Genomic DNA, 16,295 nt, shown 5'->3' on the forward strand with positions numbered 1-16,295 from the left:
AAAACCAGTCCAGCTCGTCCCCGCCTCCCTGACCTGTTCTTCCTCCCACCTCAAGCCGCACCCCCATCTCCTACCTACTAACCTCATCCCGCTCCCTTGACCTGTCCGTCCTCCCTGGACTGACCTATCTCCTCCCTAACTCCCCACCTACACTCACCTTTGCTGACTCCATCCCCACCTCTTTGACCTGTCTGTCTCCTCTCCACCTATCTTCTCCTCTATCCATCTTCTATCCGCCTCCCCCTCTCTCCCTATTTATTTCAGAACACCCTTCCCCTCTCCCATGTCTGAAGAAGGGTCTAGGCCCGAAACGTCAGCCTTCCTGCTCCTCTGACCTGCTTGGCCTGCTGTGTTCATTCAGCTCTACACCTTGTTATCTCCACTAAAATTGTACATTGTTTTGCATTGAGAAAAAAGTACAGTAGCCATTCTCTCAGAACCACTGCAACTGTCTGCATAGTGATTTGCAACAATTAAGTGGCTATTAGTTAAAAGGGCACAACAGTGGTGGGCCCTAAATCATATCTCAGCCAGCAGGTAGAAGGACAGCAAGTTTCTTACCTTATAGGAGGCAATGAACCAGGGTTTCTCAGCATAATCTGAAAGATTCATGGTCACCTCATGCCAATACAGAAAGAATTTGGTTTTTTATTCCCCAAAACTACTGCACTGCCATGATGGGTTTTGAGCTGTTATTCAACAGATTATAAATCCAACATAACCTGCTACATTATTTACCCAGAAAGAATTACAAAACAGACTTGTTTCCAGATATAAAGGTTGAATAGACATAGGCCCATTAACTAATGTTTCTTCAGTAGTAGATATTGTGAGGGTTTCAAATTTCCTATTAAATGTTCAGGAATAAGAGTTATATCAAACCACTGACTCCACCCTACAGCTTTGTATTCTTGTCCACGATAGCAGCATGAAGAGGAGGTCAGCTGTGCACATACAGAAGTTTCCTGTGTGTGAAACAGTTGCTGATTGTGAAAACATGAACGTCTTCATAACAAATGTTAGTTTTTCTGGATGACTTATTACAGTTCTGCTTTAAATATTAGCTTTACTCTAGAGTGAAAGATTTCTACCTACAACTGTTGCATAAGGATTCCATGGTGTAATGGGATTTAACTTCCAAATATGCCAAGAGCACCAGCACACACTTAAAGGACCATGCTATTACTGTTCTATGGACAGATCACTGATTAACACTAATATTTTCAAAGACTTCTTTTCCCAAACATCTGAGCTTATTTGGTCAGTCAACATCACAGAAAAAGATTTCTGCTTTTTGTCCAGTAAAGTTTAAGTAACTAATTCAAAACTGGTAAAATATATCTTAATTATTAGGATAAGAATTGTACAGAAATGTTCTATTACTGGGGGCTATCAGTAGCACCGAGAGCAAGTATAGTGACTAGATATTAAGGGGTTTTGTAAGGCAGACGCTTGTTGGTACATGTTTGCACAGACAAAGGATTGTCTGCACTTGCATTCTATTTAAGATTTCCTGAGGCAAAACAGTATCTAGGAAATTAAATGTGGCTGCATCCACCATTTCCCCTACATAGTACACACAGATGCAAAGGCTTCATAGCTTTCAGACCAAAAACCTTACCAGCAACAACTCCTCCTCCTCCTCCCAAACAGGAAAGCTGTGCTTTCTTTTGACAGCTGAGATATCACAGTCCCTCTTCTTCCTGGGGTTTACCTCGGAGGTCACATTCCTTAGTGCAGCTAACCAAATGCAGCGGGGCTCTGGAGAACTGCAGTCAATGCCCACTGATCTTTCCCAGTTCCAGTGCTGGTAGATCAAGCCTGGGTTGCAGGCAGTTTTTCCAATATTGGACATCCTTTCACAGATAAATCTGCATTTGTTCCTTAGTTTACTTTGATCGAACTGGAAAAGCTACTTTGAATCCATAGGAAAGTGATCTTTCCAGTAATGGTTATCATTAGTTCAAGACTTGCTGTTGTTTTCAGATTTCCATCCACAACAAAACAAGCTACACAAAGTATATCACAATGAAATGCTCATCTGGTAGCTAGAACAGCACAGGATCCAGCACGCTTTATTCGTCCTCATTCTTATCATTCATCAACAATGATCCGAAATATATTCCAAAGATGGTTAACAGTTATGCTATAGGGCATATTGCTGACTGCCGGGCTCAATCTCTTTAGCTAGAACGTCAGACACTCAAATGTAAGCTGAAAACTCACTCAACAGTCCTGTACACTTCCCAGTACACTGCACACTGAACAAGCAGCTGTACCGGGCTGTTGGCCCCAACCACTGACCTCTGACCCTACTTGCCAGCTGACGCTCACAGTAAACTATTGGAAGTTACACATTGCTGAAAATTCTGTCATATGTCAGAGCATACTGAGTAAGCAAAGTGGTCAAACAATTCTGTTACACTTGCCCCTCCCTCAAAAAAAATCTCGTGTGGGTTTAGCTGTTGTCTTTTTAGATAAACACATGATGTCACTTTCCTGTACATAAAGTTCCCTTTCAAGAGCCGAGATGAGATAATTGGTCAAAAGACAAGCAGACCCGATTTCTGCTTCCAAGAAAACTTTTCATTAACCGTTTAGTAACTGAAGTACCCCTGTATTGCCTTAAAGGAACATTTGCATTATTTCTGCAAGATTTATACAGAACAGCTAATATACAAATTTAAACCGCAAGAATAAGCTGATATGCAAGATCTACATGTTATAGAAACGCAAATGAAAAGACTGATTTATTAGAAAGCGCTACTCTTAACTATGCAGTTGCACTTACATGGCAAGTAAGGTGCAAAGTAGTATTATGCTGCGCTGTAAAGGTAAAGTTACACGGACAAAATTTAATTAATCATTCTTCATGTAAAGGATGTTGAGGGCAAGGTGAAATGTTGGGTGGTTAAGATGGTTTTAAAGGAGATTCCTTAAATAAAAGAAGAAAATTGAGAAGTATTTATGTAGGAAAGGAATTTTTCAGGGCTAGGTATAGAAGCTAAATGAACTATCAACAATTATGGAAAAGAGTAGAATATCTAATAGCACACTGTTAAAAGGTCAAAATAACTGGAGTAATGAGATCACAAGACTGTGCAGAAGAGAGTGAGTGTGATCTACAGCATTTTGAATGACTAATATTTCGGAAAAGACATGGTCAGTCGGGACAGAAGAACAGTCAGGAGTTGAGTTCCAGGTAGACAGAACTGCAATTTAGCTGAAGAGCTAGAGGGAAGGGATGGTGCAGTGGTTAATATCACTCTGGAATTGAAAGCTCATCTCAGTAATGGTATAACTGCAGTTGGGGTGCTCTTGTGTCACAGTGGCAGTGTCCCTACCTGAGCCAGAGGCCCAAGTTCAAGTCCCACCTACTTCAGAGGTGTGTAGTGGCATCCCTGAACAGGTTGATTAAACATACCTAATAGTGCAAATGCAGGGGCTTTTTTGGTGCAGTGGCAGTGTCCCAGGCCTTCTAATGCACAGTAAGAGACACTACCACTGTGCCACAAGAGCCCTCCCTATTTATCTGTACAAATTTTTAATCAATCTGTTCAGACATGTTCTGGAGCAGATTGGAACTTGAACCCAGGTCTTCTAATTCAAGGTTGGGACACCACCAATGTGCCTCAAGAGCCCTCCTATTTATTTGTATGTTGATTATAAATGGATATGGGTATTTATTTCTGCCCATTTTCTCATTTAACTGCATGAATTAACTCCAAGGTCAGTACAGTTGCACAGGTATTGTGTTTTGCCCAAGAAGCCATTTCCATCTGGAGTGTCGGCAGCCCACTTACCACAAGTAATGTCACAGCTGAATTCAATCCTGACTTCATCCGGAAACTTTCAACAGAACTCTTTGTCAGCAATTATTGCTCTCTTCTGTTAACGTATTCCTCACTACCCAGAGTGCACATAAATGCTGCACACTGCTTAGCCCCTCACCTTATACAAAATGGCCCACTTAATTCAATAATTCACGGCTTTAACCAGATAGGCCATAACAATTTATAATATTTGTTTTCGAGGATTTTTTCTTCATGAAATCACACTACATATTATTCAGTTCCTACACTGAAATACCACAGATATTTAGCATGCAACTATTTCAGCAAAGATTTGACGTATGCAGATAATAAACATTCCACACTAGTTCACTGTATGCAAACAGACCTTTAATACTAAATTTACTGCACGTCTGGCTGCATGCAATAATGTCAATGGCAGCAGTATGTAACAAAGATTTTAAAACAACTTTCTATACAAATAAATGAAATAATACAATTTCAATACTCAAATTGGAATTTAAATTTCTCAGTGGTTAGAAAACCTTTCTTAAAATTAGAAGCTTCTAGATTAAAAATTAAATGAGCAAAGAAATAAACTTACATTGTTTGGAAGTTACTTAAGATAACCTTCCTGTAACATTCCAATATTTCCAGATGTGACATCTCTTGATTTTGCTCAGGATATGCCATGGCAGGCTTCAGCTTTTGAAGTCCAAAACAAGAAAAACCACTTTGTTTCTGAGGCACCATCTGTTATGTGGTTAGATAAGGCCTAGTTTTTTGTTTTAAAAGTTTTTACTTTCCCTAGAGTATCAGTTTAATCCACTATTGGATCCAACTACTCTACACCAACATCAGTAGCACAGTATCTATCAATGGGTGGGAATTGGAAAGCTTCCTGAACAGGTCCGGAGTCAGGCAGAGCTGCTCACTCTCTCCTGCCTTGTTTGTGGGTTGTATAGAGCCTTTTGTCGAGTCCATCAGGAAGGATGCAAGCCTGAGAGGGATAACTATTCCAGGCAGCGGAGCCCTGCAAGTCAAAGCCTTCCTATAAATGGATGTTGTCACCGTATTCTGCTCAGATCTGCTGTCAATATGCAGACTCATGAGCATCTGCGACCAGTTTGAACTGGCCTCGGGAGCCAAGGTAAATCAAGGCAACAGTGAGGCCATGTTCTTTGGGAATCGGGCCAACTGATCCTTTATTTCCTTCACCTTCAGCGCGAATTGCCTGAAGGTGCTGGGAACATGGTTCGGAGAGGCCAGGGTATGTGCAAAAACCTGGGAGGAATGCAACACCAGGGGGAGGCAGAAAATGGGCTTTTGGAAGCACTGCTCCATCTCCATGGCAGGAGAACATCTGTTCAGCAGGTGTGAGGCACTCTCTCTGTTGTTGTACATGGGCAGGTCTGGCCCATTCCCCAAACTTGCGCCCTTGCAATCAGCTGTTATTTTCCACTTCAACTGGAGGTCTAAGATGGACAGGGTCTGCAGAAACTCCATGTACAAACCTCTGGATGAGGTTAGGGGGTCCCGACGTCCACCTATGTGCGCAGCTGCATCAAGCTGTGTGTAGACCATCAGTACACAAACACCAAGTCTCGCTATGTACTGAGGATCTACCTGTCCCTGATGCTACTAAGGACCTGTCTGGCCTTGTTACCGCAGAACGGTCCAAGTAGTTAGAACATACCGCATCACCTGTCCTTAGTGGAGAAATTTGCAAAGAAAAACACCTTGACCACAAGTCCATCAGGAAGCGGTCAGCATGTAGTATCCTCAAGACCTTGCAGACTGTAAAGGCATTTGGCAGAATGTCTCATCACCAGACATCACTTGGCTGGTGGTGAGAAAGGCTCAACTTGTGAGACCCTTCACATACTCCTGGTGGGGTGGGGGGAGGAGGTGGGGTCAGTGGTACAAACTGTCAGACATCTCCTTCTGAAATGTGCCTTGGCAAAGGAAGTCTTTAGAGAGGTGCAGTTGACTTTGTCGACGTTCATCCCGAACAGCTCCATGATGCAGGACTCTGCGCTCTCCGGGCTGTTCTCCAGCACGCACACCAAGACCATTAATTTGGTGAAAGACACTCTTTGGTCTGCCCGAACCTTGTCAGTGTTTCAGAGCAAGGAGTTGACCTTGACTGAGTGTTGCAGACTGGCACATTCCAAGGTCCAGGACTATGTGCTGAGGGATGCACTAAAGCTTGTGGCAGCTGGCGCCAAGGCGCAGTGAGGAACAACCATGGTCTAAGGTCTTTCTACCAAAGCACAATGGGTGTCCATTCAGTTATTGGACACACATATTCATGCCTCAACGCATGCAAATATAGTCTTGTACAAGAAAGAAATGCCTTTGGTTTGTTTGCTGGATAAAGTCAAACTTCAATGTTTGTTTCTTCATGTACTACTGTGTGGAACCAAACTGCTTTAGTGACTATGTATGTATATAAAGATGTTTTATAAATAAAGTATATTTTTGAAATAAAACATCAGTTTAGTGCACTCAGGTAATAGGGTAATTGAATCTGCATTATTGCATTAGAAAAACTAAAATTGATCTCACTTGTAAGCTTGTAGATCAGGAGAAAAATGCAAGTGCTATGCTGGAAATTTGAAGGAGTTAATAAGAAAACCAGAAAATGCCTGAAATATGTATTAGGTTCATGAACATCAGGAGAAGTAAAAGACATTTGACATTTTGAGTGCAACCCTAGGTGAGAACATTGTAGAATCTGAGTTTACATGTGAACTATAAATTTACCTATTTACTGATCGACCATTCTGTATTTACATCATTTTTAATTTTTATTTTCAGTTTCCTTGTACACTGTGATTGGTTACCAATTTTTTTAATAAAGGTTTAAACTACTCAAGGGTTCTAGGGCTTTGTCTTTTATAGAGTCATAGAATCAGACAGAAAGAAACAGACCCTTCCATCCAACTCATCTATGCTGCCTAGGTTTCCCAAACTAAATTAGGCCCATTTGCCTGTTTCTGGCCCATATCCCCATAAACCTTTCCTATTCACATACCTGTCCAAATAGCTTCTCTTCCCTGCCATCTACAGTTTCTTAATTCACTCCTTATGCTGAAATGGCTTCAATTGTAACTAAATATCATCTAATTCCAATATTTCACTACCTGTAGTAGCTAACCTCAGTTGTATTTCCTCTATTATACTAGCATGGCATGTAGATTTAATGAGGCTTCCTAGTCTTATCAAGCAATGTTGCCTCCAGTTTACCACTAAGTCAATCAGCCTGGTCTTTGAAAGTTCCCTTAAGACTGTCAGGGACAACTCTGCCACTTACAGAAAATCCTTTACATTGCCGGTGCAAAGTCTAAAATGCAACAGAGTGTTTTTTTTAAACATAGTAATATTACAGCCAAAGTTTTGTTGTCTGTTGCATATCAATCCCGGATGAGCCCCCAGACTTTGTTACGTTTCATGGGGTAGTGTGATGGAAGTCAAGTTGATCAAAAAATCAAGTTGATTTTTAAAAACTATACAGAATTCCCCAACTTGCCTGATGTGCAGACCCAGATCGACATAAAACACAGTCCAGGTATTTGTAAACAAGAATTACTGTTTATTACAAACAAGTAGACTGTAGGTACACAAACAATGGTGAGCTATTGGCATATAACTCTACCAAATAAAATTCTAACCCCCTAATATGTATACATACAGACAGCACAAACAGAAAAGAAGTGGGTATTATAGGTGGAAGAAAAGACTGGGAAAGCACTTCAGTGGCCCCCGTTCACAGGATTTGTCGCGGTGATCCTTCTGATCAGAACGCTGCTTCTCAATCATTTTTCTCCAGTACTTTCACTTGTTTGTGGTAGGCACAGGATGACTGGTTCACACTTAAAAAAATCTCTAAATTTTTACTTAAAATATCACAGCTTAAAGCAACTACTGAAGGAAAAATAAACTTGTTTTCTTCAGGCTTCAAGTAGTTTTTGCTGCAGAGAACAGCAGAAACAGCCCCTGAGCTTGTGGAGATCTAATGGGTTCTCCATAACTCATCCACAGCCCCAAGCTGTTCAACTATCTGGAATCTACTCTCATAGTTGTTGACACGCAGAAAGTCTTTGTCATCAATAACTGATCATTCGTTCACAGACCAATCAGCTACTTGTCGGCTGAATCTCCATATGTACAGATATCTGAGCTCTATATCAAATGCAAACTTCTGCCATTACCACATGAACAAGCAACTGTGAAAGTAGCACATGCAAGGAGTTTCAGATTACTTGTTTTCAAAAAGTGCAACAATCTTTTAACAATCATGGTTTTTTAAAGACATTCTTTTCCCCCCTTTTCAGTTTTCCACTTTCCATCTAATTAATTATGCAACGGGCCTCTTTAGTGCTTGTTTCATGGAATCACATGGCAGGGCACACGGAAGTGCTCACAGCTGTCATGACTTTGCAATACTTGCCCTGCTGGCACCACATTTAAATCCCAGTGTGCATCACTGTACACTGCAGGCCAGGAAATGTCCTTCACACTGATTCTGCACCAATATTCTGATGAAAATGGCCTAGAAAGGCAAGTTAGCTCCTTGGCTCATTGACAAGGACCTTGATGTCCTGGTGGATCGAGTGGTGTTCTTTTCCGCAATTCAGCAAAGGAGGCCACACCACGACCCTCAGCCAGCCCAGACCAAGACAGCAGCCCAGGTCAGTGCCGACAGAGGAAACTCAACATGCAGCAACACAGAGAGAAGGTCAATGAACTTCTTGTTTCTCTCTGCTAAGCACACTCAAACAGCCACTCTCTAAGTGTGCCATTACACACAATTCACCAAGACTCATGGACTACAACTATTAAGTGTATTATGTCCACTCAGTGGTTCATCCGCCAAATTCCTAACCCTTCTTGTCCTCTGCACTTCCTATTCGTTCACTAGGGACATCTTAGCTCCTCTCCTGTTCATGTATGTATCACCACTAACGGCTCTTCGGTTGACAGTCATCAAACTCTGTCCCTCTCTCTGTCTCGCTGCAGGAATAAAATGTCCCAGTCCTGAACTAATGTCTCCACAGTACCCCAAATGACATACATGTAATCCCTGATTATACCAGACCTGCAGGACTGACCGTGGTCAACCTCCTGGACTGGAAGTGAATAAACCCTTTGACTAACTGTGGTGGTACCCCCTTACTTGACATAGGCCTGCTTGACCTGACTGAGGACTTTACTTTTGGTTGAAGCACGTGTGGTCACAGAGTCATTCAGATGTACAGCATGGATATGACCCTTCAGTCCAACTCGCCCGTGCCAACCAGATATCCGAAATAAATCTAGTCCCACTTGCCAGCATTTGGCCCATATCTTCTAAACCCTTCCTATTCATGTACCTATCCAGATGCCTTTTAAATGTTGTAATTGTACCAGCCTCCACCACTTCCTCTGGCAGCTCATTCCTTACATGCACCACTCTCTGCGTGAAAATGTTGTCCCTTACATTCCTTTTAAATCTTTTACCCTCTCACCTTAAACCTATGCCCTCTAGTTTTGGACTCCTCTGCCCTGGGGAAAAGAATCTTAACTATTCACCCTATCCATGCCCTTCGTGACTTTATAAACTTCTTAAGGTCACCCTTCAGCCTCTGATGCTCCAGGGAAAATAGCCGCATGCATATTCAACCTCCCCCTATAGCTCAAACCCTCCAACCCTGGCAACATTCTTGTAAATCTTTTCTGAACCCTTTCAAGTTTAACAACATCTTTCCTATGGCAGGGAGACCACTACTTAATGCAGTATTCCAAAAGTGGCCTCACCAATGTCCTGTACAGCCATAACATTACATCCGAATTCCTATACTCATTGCACTGACCAGTAAAGACAAGCATACCAAATGCCTTATTTTCTACCCTGTCTATCTGCATCTCCACTTTCAAGGAACTATGAACCTGCACTCCAAGGTATCTTTGTTTGGCAACATTCCTCAGGCTTCCCACTTTCCAGCTGTCCCCTTAACCTGTGAATATCCGCTCCCAATCAGCATTTGAGAGTTCTTGTCTAATACCGCCAAAATTGGCATTCCTTCAATTTAGAACTTTTAAATCAAATCTACTCTTTTCCATAACTATTTTAAAGCTAATAGAATTATAATTACCTGCCCCAAAGTGCTTCCCCATTGACACCTCAGTCACTTGCCCTGCCTTATTTCCCAAAAGAAGGTCAAGTTTTGCTCTTTTCTAGTTGGTGTATCCACATACTGAATAAGAAACATTTCTTGTACACACTGAACAAATTCTTCTCCATTCAACCTTTAACACTATGGCAGTCTCAGTCTATGTTTGGAAAGTTCAAATCCCCTACCATTACCTCCCTATTATTCTTACAAATATCTGAGTTCTCCTTACAAATCTGTGTGTTTGCTACCTGAGTTACTAGCACATTCTGTAGGTGTACCATTGATGTAGCACAGTGCAATACATCAACATGTCCACCTCCTTGATTGTTCAGTGTTCCATGATAAGTTGCCGTTTCTTCCATGCACTAGGAAACAACTCAAGCCACAGAGGCTAGGATCCTCCAAGTAAAGGCAAAGGAAATGAAAATAAGTGTCATAAGATAATTCCTTTGTAGAAGGGTGCATGCCCCTTGGAGATAGCAAGAACTGCAGATGCTGGGGTCAGAGTCAATACAGTATGGAGCTGGAGGAACACAGCAGGTCAGGCAGCATCAGAGGAGCAGGGGGGTTGACGTTTCAGGCCTGTACCCTTCAGCAGGACTGACGAAGGTCCAGGCCTGAAATGTCAAATCTCCTGCTCCTCTGATGCTGCCTGACCTACATGTCCCTTAGATTTCCTTTTTGTCCTGATAAATTATGAAGTTCTTTGAAAGTTGCATCACAGAAAGACAGGTGATTAAAGGAAGCATTTAGCATGCTTGCCTTTATTGTTCAGACCACCGAATATAGGAGTTGGGACGTCATGTTGTGATTGTACAGGAAGTTAGTAAGGCCCCTTTCGGAGTATTGCGTACAGTTCTGGTCACCCCGCTATAGGAAGGATATTACTAAATTGGAGAGGGTTCAGAAATGATTCATCAGGATGTTACTGAGACTGAAGGGTTTGAGTTATAAGGATAGGCTAGGACTTTTTCATTAGAGAGGTGGTGGTTGAGGGATGTCCTTATAGACATTTCTAAAATCATAACGAACATAGATAAGGGGAATAGCAAAGGTCTTTTCCCTAGGGTGTGCGAGTTGAAAACCAGGGGGTATATTTTTAAGGTGAGACAAGAAAGATTTAAAAGTGACCAGCGGGGCTACTTTTTCCACACAGACAGCGTGAAATGAACTGCCACAGGAAATGGTAGATGCAAGTACAGTTACAAAATATAAAAGACATTTAGATCAGTACATGAAAGGAAAGGTTGAGAGGGATTTAGGCCAAAACGCAGGCAAGTGAGACTAGTTTAGTTTGAGAAACTTGATTGGAATGAACAAGTTGGACCAAAGGGTCTGTTTCCATGCTGTATAACTCTATGACCTGACATTGAGTTTTACACAGCCTTTAAGTACACACCAAATAATTAACTAATCACTAATTTATAAACATCAAATTACAAGCAAAGCACAATCAAGAAAGACATGAATAAATGTTACTGCTATAAAAATATGAGCTAAGCATTGCAGTTGAACTTCAATATAGACATTAATGTAGGCTTACTGTACATTTTAGCAGAAGAACTACACATAATAAATATAAATCCATTAGCAATTATGAAAAAAGGCAGAGGACTGTGTGTGATCTTGACTATTCACTCAAAGTATGCAGTCAATTTAAAGCGGTTATTAAAATTACTGCAGGTAAATCTCAGAAGTATTACCCCTAACTCATTGCCAGGAGTGCAAGTGAAAAAAAACAAACACAATAGTCTTATGGGGAGACAGCAGTACTATCACTGGACTAACGATTTAGAGATTAAAAACAGAAAGTGCTGGAGAAACTCAGCAGGTGTGGCACCATCTGTGCAGAAAAGCAGTATTCCAGAGAACGAGGCTAATGATACAGGTAAATGGGCAGAAAGTGAAATTTGAATAAAATAAATCTGAAATTAAAAGCTAGTCTAATATCCTTTCCCAAGGACAGGACAGACTCACTATAGGCAGCAGCACAATAACATATAGTAGAGAGGAATTTGCTCTGGGAGTCATCTACATTGACTCCAAACTTCACAACTGCACCCATCTTCAGCTGATGAATCAGTTCTCCTCCATGTTGAATAGGTCTTTGAGGATACAGTAAGGGTGACAAAGGCACTGAACGTATTCGCGGTGAGAAATATGGATGCCCATCACAAAGAATGGCTCAATAGCACAATTACTCACAAAGGTGGCATGGACTAGGCCAATATCAAGTGGCAATGAAACCAATAAGAGGAGAAAACATAAGTGAACTCAGAGGGGAGTCGACCAATAAACTATAAACACACTCAGCTCCTGACCTCATCACAGCCGTGGTCCAAAACATGGACAGAACAACTGAACTTCAGAGGTGAAACAAGTGAATAGCTTTGATGTCAAGTTGGCATTTGACCAAGTATTGAATCAAGAAGTCCTCGCAAAATTGGAGTTAATAGAAATCATGGGTTAAACTCTCCACTGGTTACAGTCATACCTAGCAGAAAAGACAGCTGTGGTTGTTGGAAATTAATCACCTCAGTGCCAGGACATCACTGAAGGAGTTCCTCAAGGCAGTATTCTAGGCCCAACCATCTTTAACTTGGAACAGAGTTTCTGCCCCTCTAGCTCGGAACAGAGTTCTGAGGAAGGGTCAGCGGACCCGAAATGTTAACTCTGTTTTTTTCTTCACAGATGCTGCCAGACCTGCTGAGCTTTTCCAGCAACTTTTTGTGTTGTGTTGAGGAGAAAGTAAGTGCTGTATGATTATTGTAACCCTTATGATATCTTGTAACTGTCAACCCCATATCACCTCGGAAAGGAAACAATGCATATAACAACACTTTGGCAAATACTTACAGTTCAAGGTGAGAAGAAATCAGTTCTGTGCCCTCGTGCAGCCAATGTGATCTTGGAGTGTATTGTGAATTGTGGCCCACAGGTACCACTTTTAAGGTATGCTATGATTACTTCTAATCACAAACATGACTATCTTCAATCCACAATGACCAATCACTCAGCAAGATTGATGCAAATACTGGTCAAAGCAATTACACATGCAGATTCATGTCTTCAACCTATATTGTGAAAGTGTGTGATTAATGCAATTGCCCTTGAAGGGCCTCTCATTGTTCACAAGTAGAGCTCACATGTTCAGGCAGAAAAAAAACACTTCCGGGAGTGGTGTCAGTTGTTTTCTATTTCCAGTGGACATTTATAATTTGTACAAGCATGGAAAGCAAGGCAGGTCACGCTCGGCACAGAGTGTCACAGCCTCAGCAAAGCCCACCTTCACCAATTTTTTTTATTATTCATTCATGGGATTTGGACATTGCTGGCTAGGCCTGCATTTATTGCCCATCGCAGAGGGCAGTTAAGAGCCAACCACATTACAGTGGGTCTGGAGTTACATGTAGGACAGGCGAGATAAGGATGACAGTTTCCTTCCCTAAAGGTCATCAGCGAACCAGATGGGTTTTTCCAACAATCAACAAACAATTTCACGATCACTAGACTCTTCATTCCAATTAATGTACGCAAATAGAAAAATTAGGCCTCTTGCTGCTTATCATCAGCATTTTCATCTCTGCATTCAAAACATGATTGCAGAATCAGATTTTGTTTCCCTTGATATCAAGAACAACATTTTGGCTGAACTCGCCCTACATTTGAAACTGACTCATCAACGCCAACATCTTTCAGGGACTGGGAAGATTTAACCCATAAAATTTTATTCAACACTTAATCAGATAAGTGTTTGTTGGACAAGAATGTTAAGGGTATCCTTGGAGAGGGAGCACACTGTGTCCATCAATGCTCTTGCTGCCTTTAAAGAGAGGTGGGCACCACAGGAATACCATGCTTTTTCCCCCCTCCAACTCCATTTTGATTTAGCCCCTTCCTGCTCTCCCTACCCCTCCGTCACTTTTGACGGTTTGCATTCCCCATAATGGATATTGCACATAAATATCCAATTGGCTAATGGCAGATAAAAGTTTTTAAAAAGTCACAGTGATTTGGTGATGGAAAAAACACTGGTTGTGATAATACTTCTGGAGGTAGAAAAAAATGTGTTAAATGTTTCAGGGCAGATAGGAAAATGAAGTGGGGGCCACAATCAGATCAATCACAATCTTACTGAATGGCAGAGTAAACTCAAAGTGTTGTACAGCTTTTCCTTGTTCTCAAGACCTACGTACTTCAAATAAATGAACTGTATATTTTGTTTCTGACTAGAACAATTATTGTTTCTTTGCATAATTCCATTGCCTTTACTGCAGCATTTCAAAAACTACTACTCTGTGACCCCATTTTGAGAATGAATATTATTGCAATCCCTCAGTGAGAACAGAGAGCAAGAAGACAGCTATACATCTGCTATAATTTAGTCAGCTCTTCAGCAGGTATTGTTGCCTCATAACTTGTGACCTTAAAATTTTAGCTTACAACCTCATTTAGGTTCCTGACTTCAAAGTTGGGAAACCCTGCTTCATTGGTTTCGTCCTTGTAACCTGCCAAGTCACCACTAGAGGGCCCCATTACTCCACTAACTGGCTCAGTATGCAAAAATTTACATCTAACAAGTTCTGTGTAAGGAATTATTTTAATTTTTTGTACTGCCACTAACAGCAATGAATTGCTTTTATGAAACACCTTTGATACTGTGACATATTCAGAATCACTTCAGAGGTGTAACAAAAAAACAAATTTTTTGAGGAGACCAAAAGCTTGGCCATAAGATGGGTTTGAATGAGCATCTCGAAAGGAAAAGAAGTGAAAATGTTTCAAAAACTTGCGTTCTTACTTTTACCAGTTAAAAACAAATTCTGTCATGTGAGCATACCAAAATGGTTCATTTAAATCAAATACTGTACCAGATATCGAATCAGAGATAGTAGGAACTGCAGATGCTGGAGAATCCGAGACACCTATCCTCTCCTCTATCCCTCTTCTATCCGCCTCCCACTCTCTCCCTATTTATTTCAAAACCCCCTTCCCCTCCCCCTTTTCTGATGAAGGGTCTAGGCCCGAAACGTCAACCTCTCTGCTCCTATGATGCTGCTTGGCCTGCTGTGTTCATCCAGCCCTGCACCTTGTTGTCACTGTACCAGATATGTTGGGTCCATTGAAAGCATAAATACAAACTCAAAGAAAATATGCCATTCTTTTCCAGATGATTACAGTGTTTCAAATAAGTGATATTCAAGAGTTCACAAGACAGCATTATTATTATTCCTAAGTGATTACTGTTAGGTTCCAAGAGGGCAGGAGGCTGAAACGTTAAACAGCAGGAGTTTAATTAAGGAGATTTTTATTCTACAGACAGCAAGATTAGTCTAAGCTGTTTCCCACCCAAAATTGCCTATGACATCATCACATCACGTCAAAGAGACAGTCCAACATACTTACACAAATAAACAACAAGTCTCCCCCTTTACATCAGATGTTCCTGCAATGAAAATATTCACAATATTTACAAACATATATACAACAGTTGGTAAAATGTTCCAGAAAATGCCAACATCCGTCAGCACACCTTAGGCATCCGTTTATTTTCGCATTGGTTTTAACCTCTGGTGTTTTAGGTGAACTAGGAATATCATGCTGCCATTGTCTCTTCTTGAGGCAACTGAATATTCAGAGATTTACACAATGTAGTGATAGTCTTCACCAAGATACTGTCTCACTCAGGTGATCCAGTTATTGTTCTGTTCTCAGGTATATCCAGGTGTCAATTTGGTACAGTTGTGAATCTCTGAATAATGCTGTCTTTGGCACATTCGTTCCAGTTGCCAAGAGCTAATATGCATATCTTCTCCATACTACATCGTCTCTCACCTGACTGGTGCAGGAGACCAGTCCAGTCTGTACTTCATGCCAGTGCTGTAATTCCTCACCAACACTTCATGACCTTTTGGAAAATGCAGCATTTGGCCTTGTTCTCTCATTGGAAAGGGGTAGTAGGAACTGCAGATGCTGGAGAATCCGAGACAACAAGGTGCAGGGCTGGATGAACACAGCAGGCCAAGCAGCATCACAGGAGCAGAGAGGCTGACGTTTCGGGCCTAGACCCTTCATCAGAAAAGGGGGAGGGGAAGGGGGTTTTGAAATAAATAGGGAGAGAGTGGGAGGCGGATAGAAGAGGGATAGAGGAGAGGAAACAAACAGGTCGAAGAGGCGGGGATGGAGCCAGTAAAGGTGAGTGTAGCTAGGGAGTTAGGAAGGGGATAGGTCAGTCCAGGGAGGACGGACAGATCAAGGGGGCGGGATGAGGTTGGTCGGTAGGAGATGGAGGTGCGGCTTGAGGTGGGAGGAGGGGATAGGTGGGAGGAAGAACAGGTTAGGGAGG

The 16,295-nt window shown here is 41.6% G+C and overlaps 1 protein-coding gene across 2 annotated transcripts in view; it reads right to left on the reverse strand.

The window, feature by feature from the left end:
* arhgap23a (Rho GTPase activating protein 23a) overlaps positions 1–16,295 on the reverse strand; it is a 306,389-nt gene that overhangs the window by 243,556 nt on the left and 46,538 nt on the right. Inside the window, exon 2 of one of the 2 annotated variants that reach the window (XM_048614509.1) lies at positions 15,356–15,395. The exons of the other annotated variant lie outside the window; for it this stretch is intronic. The gene's annotated coding sequence lies outside the window, so the exon portion shown is untranslated. The remainder of the gene's footprint in view (positions 1–15,355; positions 15,396–16,295) is intronic. 2 annotated transcript variants of the gene reach the window in all.

The sequence above is a fragment of the Rhincodon typus genome, chromosome 30 (assembly GCF_021869965.1).
Source record: "Rhincodon typus isolate 14 chromosome 30, sRhiTyp1.1, whole genome shotgun sequence".
Lineage (NCBI taxonomy): Eukaryota > Metazoa > Chordata > Chondrichthyes > Orectolobiformes > Rhincodontidae > Rhincodon > Rhincodon typus.